Source organism: Adiantum capillus-veneris, chromosome 22, assembly GCF_014529385.1.
Source record: "Adiantum capillus-veneris isolate H3 chromosome 22, ASM1452938v2, whole genome shotgun sequence".
In the NCBI taxonomy this organism is placed as follows: Eukaryota; Viridiplantae; Streptophyta; class Polypodiopsida; order Polypodiales; family Pteridaceae; genus Adiantum; species Adiantum capillus-veneris.
Window position 1 is genome coordinate 76,072,970 of NC_140952.1, and position 7,537 is coordinate 76,080,506.

Sequence of the window (7,537 nt, forward strand, 5' to 3'; positions counted from 1 at the left end):
GTTTTGGCATTCACCCACCAGTTGCATTCGGTAAAATCCAACGAGCAGACCTTGCAACTATCTTCAAGGGACGCTATTTGACTTTTACAAAAGAACACTACCAAGCCCTGCAAGGATTCATTTTGCAGACACTCAACTCAATCTTGCCTCTACACTATACCTCTTCTTCCATGCTTATCATGAGTTCCATGAACTCACAACCTCTGGGTAATAATGTTTTGCAACATTCCATTACCCGTTCTGCCTTGCAAGGCACTCCACACATCAGTGCTTGTGGATTGACAAACCTGGCCGCTAGTGACAGGACACAATCCCTTGAGGGCGGGAATATCAACCCACAATCTCATGCTAAAACTTCAAACCAAAGGCCTCCGTGACCACCGCATGCAGGACAAGCTTTTGGGTCTCGAGCGAATTGGCAGCACCACCAGGTTCTCTGACCCTGATTGAGGCCAAGAAGGAGATGCAAGTGCGCATAAGCAAAGTGGAAGATTGAAGAGGAAAAGGGTACGTGCACCGTAGGTAGGTAGTGCGAAGTGGAGACAAAGCTAAAATGCATGCCAAGTGGTGCAAGGTCCAAGTGAGGCACCCAACGAGGAACATGGGACAATGTGGAGACATGTCAACACCATTGCAATGGAAAGTGCATGGATTGGCCATTTTCTAATAAAACAAGGATATGCAACATGCAACAAATCTCACTAGGTGAGTTGGCTACCTAGGAAAGAGTAGAACCAAATCCTTTTCATTGTGTGCATTCAAGGAATATTTATAAAACTCCTTATCTGTAAATTTTTGACAAATAAAATATACCCTTTTCCTATTTAATCTGTAAAGTTTTTTACCAATTTCCTTTTAGAGTACTCTTCTGTATGGGAAAAGTCACATAGTTATCAAGTGACCCTCCCAAGCTTACATCAGGAGAACGACTTTTGATTTCCATTTCTTGAAAATAGTCAAGAGCTTCCAGGTTGTGCCCCTACTGGGAAGAGTTTGCAATCAATTCAACCCAAGAGACAAATGTTGACCAAAGCTTTGCCAAGCATGACTTCTATCTATACTATATATAATGGAGCTTAAAAATTTCAAACAAGGAGAGGGCATCCACTTTAATGCTTTGACACAGTTTGACATTGGCAATAATGGTAAAAAATCCCTAGATTTAGTGTAGTCCTACTTGCAAATTTTGAGATTTACCTCTAAATTTTTAATTTGAGGGTGAAAAAACCTACAAATTTTAGAGAAATTTATTAAAAAAAACTTCAAATATGGTCCATATATCACTAGAATATCTTATATGCTGGTTTTCCTAGTTTTTGGAAAAAAAGTTTTATTTATCACTAGTTGGCAAACTCCTTGATGATGTGTAGCTTAATTTTAGAAGATCTTTGAAGCAATTGAGTTGGTCAATTTTTAGTAGACGACATCTTCTCACAATCTTGTGTTGTATTTGTAGTTATTAACAAATTTACTACCATGCATGTCTTCTAGACAAGAAATTCAATCACTTTCTTACCATTCATTTAAGTCATTAAATAGAAATTTAGTAGAGGGATAAAAGCTCTCTTATTATCAAGAAACACTTGCCCACAATTGCTTGCCTAAAATAGGCATCCATGGATGGACTACCCAATAACCACAATAGACCACCTTGGCTAGGAGGAGGAGGAGGAAACCACCGATCTCGAGAAAAATCTCAAGCCAACATAGCTCAAGGTACTTGAGGCGGCAAAAATCAAGTAAATACATACGTTCATACTGCAATCAAACATCAAGGAGCTAATGAATAATTTTTAGTAATCACTTGAGCTGAGTATCGAGGTAAACACTTTGCCTTATTGATTGATTCTGCGAGCACAAATTCTTTAATCTCTCCTAGATGCATTAGAAATCTCACTCCGCCTGAACACCCTAATATTGACCTTACAGTGGGTGAAAAGATTTCACCTCAGTTTAGGGTCTTACCTTCCATAGGAGTCCATGATGGAATTTTAGGGATGCATTCTCTTAACGTAAATGATGCTCACTTTCATTGTACACATGCTTCATTGAATTTTGCAAATGATTACAACACTAGGGTTACTGCTACCAAGAACCGAGGAAAACCTAAACTTTAGCTTCTTGTGAATTTCACTACGTTACAAAAAGGCTATAGGAAGAATGAGATGGTTTACAATGTAAAGCTTAATATAGCAAAGAAGAAGTCTAGAAAACTTACACTTGAGTGGCTTACTAAACTTGATGATGTGTTTCCTAAAGAATGTTTAGAGTGACCACCTAAGCGTAAAGTTGATCATGTAATTGAGCTTATCCCAGAAGCTCAACCAGTTTCTCTTAGACTATACAAGATGTTGGTATCAGAATTTGCAAAAGCTCAAAGAAAAATTTACTTAAATTTCTAACCAAGGTTTCATTTGACCTAGTGTTTCTCTGCGGAGTAGTATTGTTATTTTTAACCAAAAGAAGGATGGTATTCTATACTTTTGTGTTGACTATCATGTGTTAAATTAGGTAGCAATCAAGAATAATATGCACTACAAGGATTGATAAGCTCCTTACTTGACTACATGAAGAATTTACTTTCACAAAAAAGTCATCTTAAATCTAGCTATTATTAGATCCAAACCAAGGAGGAAGATATACCAAAGATATGATTCAATATTTAATTAGGATATTACGAATTTATAGTTATGCCCTGGACTTACAAATGTTCCAATGACTTTCAACCGACGCATTTAGAGAACATCTTGATAATTTTGTTCTTTTCATCTTTAATGATATTTTGGTCTACTTAAAGAATAAGGAAGAGAAAAAACAACATGTATGGCAAGTACTTGAGCTTTTATAACAAAATAGATAGTTGAGAATAAGAGTAGAAAGTAGGAGAAAGAATAACGAATGAATTAAATCAATTCTACATCGCAAGATTTTGGAGGTTCAAAATTTTACAAAAAGTCTAATGGATTCTAATGGCTCTAACATAATGTACTCTGTAATAGCCATTGTGATATCCTTCAACTAATGGATCATAACGGTCCCATTCTAGAATTATGTCCGCCAAGATGTCCCAATTATCTTTCACGATCTTTGGCTGAAACATTTTCTTGTTGGCATGCAAATTGTACCACTCGTGCGTGAGTGAATTGTTGGTCATAGATCCTCCCATTTTGTTGTGATTTGTTGTATTTTTGTAATCAAAGCAGTCATCAAAATAAGTAGAGTCCTTAAGAAACACATTCGGTGTGTCATGTCCATCAGAGCTTTGTATGTATGTTTGCACCATCTGTGAGGCGCTGGGGTCTGTTGTAGGCATTGTACAATATATTCACATTGTGTGGGTTGTGGATTATGGATTTTCCAAACAAGTGGCACAATACAATCTTGTTTGGTGGATACAACGGATTGTCACCTAAAACCCGAATACACGCCACACTTCACTGTATTCAATCCGTTTTTGCCAAAAGAAGCCTTGTAATTTTTCTATTAATGATTGTTGAAGTGTAATCTAGCCTGCTATTCTCTATTGTCCACTCAGAACCTACGAGCCTTGTAAAGTGGCCAATGGCCGTGGCAAAGTGTCCCAAGTTTTTAAGTCAAAACCCTTAGGTTGAAAGAAATATTATCATTATCTTTGGGTATTATTGGACGTTGACTGAGAGCTGCACTTCTTCTACAATTTGTAAATCAACCTTTCTCCTTGTCTGGTAATCAGAATTTGATTCCGAATAGCACATTGTGTTCCTTGTCTCTTGCTCTTTAATCTAAGTGTAATCATTCTCAATTCTATTGTGGTTCACGACGTCTTGTTTGTGAGCTAAAGGTGTTGATTTGAGGGCTCAAATGGTTATTTTTTGATGTTTTGACCTTGGAAGAGTGTTTCTAAGCTTGAAGAGAACCTTTCCGTGTAGTTCTGTTTTAGTTTTCTATACATTTTTTTGGGATGGATCGTGATTTTTGTACCTTCTTAGCAATGATTGCAGAACTTGGTAGGATTATGCCCTTAGGTGTTGTAACACCTCTCCTTAAGTTCCGTTGCATTTTGAATCCGTTTGGATGCCGAAAAAGCATGATGACCTAGAGTGGTGAGATTTGACATAGGCTGATTTTTTGACTAGGAAGTGATTGATTTGCTATTGTAGATGCATGAACAGTTCTTTAGGTTCACTTATTTGAGATTGACAATCTCATTAAGTCTCCATGCCCCATCCCGAGTCGCTTCCCTACGTATTGACATTATGTTAGTGCCAGAAGATAGCTATGTTATATATAGAGGTCCGTCTCGTGGCACCTTGCTAACATTGGCATCGCTACCGGGGAAGTCGATCCTTAGGTGGTGAGTGACCTAGTTGAACAAAAAAATCTTATCCAGAGATTTTCACACCCATTCTATTTACACCTAGACATTAAAGGAGCGAGACGTAGATCTAGTGCTTAGTAAAGACTGGAGTCAAGGACCAGCTAGTTCTACTCCTTACCAGACAAGAGAGATGTGAGTGGAGTACAAGAAGTATTTGGTTCTCTGATTTTCTTTATGCTTGAAAAGGATTGCTTCACCATACATTTTGTTGTAATTTTTGCACAGTTAAACTCAATTATGTATGTAGATACATTTCAATTTATAGGAGTAGATTAAGTAACAATCTCGACCATCAATTGGGGTTAAAAGGATCAGGATGGAAACTGTCTGAAACTTTATTTTGGTATCAAAGACCATAACTCTGAAAATTTGCAAAATTTATGGTCAGAGCTTCAAAACCGAATTATACTCAATAAAACCTAGCAAAAAGGGATATACAAGCTCGCAAGAGAAAAATTGAATAGTTTTTTCTCATATTGCCTGTCCAACATGGATTGCAATCCATGTACCAAGTTGACATTTGGACATGATAATTTACTAGTACACTCTTGAGAACTAAGGGAACAACTTTTTCGAAAGTGTCCAAAGCAAAAAAGTGCAAAAGCCTAATCAAAATACCAAAACACAATTTATAGCCAAAAACCGCAAAACAGACACAAAATCTTGCTTTTGGCTGGGCAAAAGCGGTTCAAATCCAGAAAGATGTGGGGAAGAGTCTCACCATACCCAAGATTATAACCTGACCAAATTTCATAACCAGATGCTACCCAACATGGATCGCGATCCATGTATCTCATTTGTATTTTGAGCTAATATTTGACAAGTGGATAACTGGTAAGATTTGAAGAATATTTTCCAAAACAACTATTGTCAAAAAAGTTCCAAAAGTGGGTCAAAAGGGCAAAAAATAGTTCAAAGTGAAAACCCTAAAACAGACCTAAGGATTGACTTTTGGTTGGCCTAAAACAGTCCAAATCCCACAAAAACCATATAGAAGATATCAGTGGACCAAGGGGAAGCTGTGTGCCAAGTTTCAGTGCAAACTCACACGTAGGTACATTGATCGCAATCCATGTTTCATTGTCACCAGATTGATACCAAACCTGCACCATAGCTAGAGCACATCACAAAAATCCTAGTGGTATTTTCAAAACTAAATTGGGATATCAAAAACCAAATCAAAAGCCCAGTATTGTCAAGCATTTAAGGCAAGTAACAAAACTGACCTAAATTCCAATCCAAAAATTCATTCTCAAAAGTTTTAGTACCAAAGGACCTACTAATCATGCTGATTCTATTGGTACAATGAAAAGTCAGTTTGGCCTTCCAACATGGATCGTGATCCATGTTCATCTGAGACATAATAAGAGTAGAAATAGTCACCAGGACCTTGGTGGTCTTTTCAAAATTGAAACTGGATTTGAATTGTGGATGTTACGAGCAAAATTGTGAAGTTATTGAAAGTTTCATATAAAATTTTGTCAGTTTTTGTAAGCTTGAACTAATAAGAGCGGCTATAAACTCAGAGCCATCAAACATTTTTTGATAGATTGCAAGTGCTAGAGAGTACAACCCCACAAGTAAGACAAATTGGAGAGTACAAGTTAGCCAATGAGGTAACAAGGTTTGGGTTTTGTAAGATCAGTTCTTCATTTATTTGTGATCAGGAAGATTGTACCAGAATAGAAATCCCAGCGTAAGAGACCGAGTGAGCAACCACTCAAGTGAAGTTAGTGTGAATCAAAATCCATTGCATCCGCTAGAAGCCATTTTAGAGGAAACTTTCTCTGATACTTCATAAAAAATATCATACACCATAATGAATGAGGAATTCAAGAGGGTGAACTTTAAGGAAGGAACTTCCATGGGGGCAGGTCCTTAACACTAGGTTGGTAACCTAACAGGACATAAAAGTGTCCTTTCAGGGTTTTGAAAAAAACCTCCAAAACCATAGTAGATCCACTCATTTTGTAAAATCCTTTCATGACGTTATAGTTCAAGGCCTACTATACATGGAAAAAATAAGAAACTTGTAAAATTTCTCATCTTTTGGTCACACCAAGCCTCCAAAGTTGATGGACTAGTGCATTTTCATCAAAACAGTCATTTCTTACGTTTTGTTGCATAAAAATAAGATTAGGGATTTTTGTAGGACTTGATATAAATTCCCTAGTTAACTTCAATGGATTGGTGATCAGAACATATGATTGCTTCTCACTCACTATTTTTTGTTTTGCCAAAATAAATAGGTACAAAAAAGTTGAATTTTTACCATTCTGCAAACCTATCATCAAAGTTTCTATAGCAACGCTCAATACAAATAATATATGCATGTTTTCTTAGTTCCCTATTGTCCTTTATGTTCATAAGGAGCCATGGAGCATGTCAAAAGAATAATACATCTCCTACCAAGGGGAATCTTGGGGACAAAGATGAAGTGCTAAATACAGCAAACATGAAAAAATTGGGTTCAACATTATGCGTTGTAGAATCCCATAGAAACTATTCAATATCTAGTCAAATTTGATCCTTATGACTAGATATGGTTACTGCCTACAAAATGCATGTAGTTGTCACAAGAAACTAACAATATTGAAAAAGCTATACTTGATATACTAGAATGTTTCGTTTTCTTCTATAATTGAAAAAATCAACCATCGTTGTGTACTATGCAAAATAGGGTATTAGGTGCCCCAAAACTCAAGAAATACTAGCTTTATGTTACAATATGCGACATAGAAAATAAAAAATGCATTTGGATATCATGAAATCCACCAAAAAAATCATAGAAGAGCTAAAATTGGCTAAAGTATAGGATTTGACAATTTTTGTAATTTGGTCATAACTTTTAACTTTTATATTTATTTCTCCCTAGAACCATCAGGACATGTTAACACTAGGTTGGTAATGGGACACTTTTATGTCCTGGGACACTTTTATGTCCTGTTAAGTGACCATTTTCCTTGAATTATGTCAAGAGTTTAAAAATAGATTTTGAGGTGCTATCTATCTAGAAAGTTGTCTCATGAGCTGAAAAAAACTTGACATTTTTTTGGAATATCAATTCCATTTTTAACCTTGTCCTTGCACAACATTTCACAACCTAAAATGTGTGAAAAAACGGGTCCTGTTTTTGGCTTTTTTTCAACTTTTTGCAACTATACCACTCTAGAATTCATG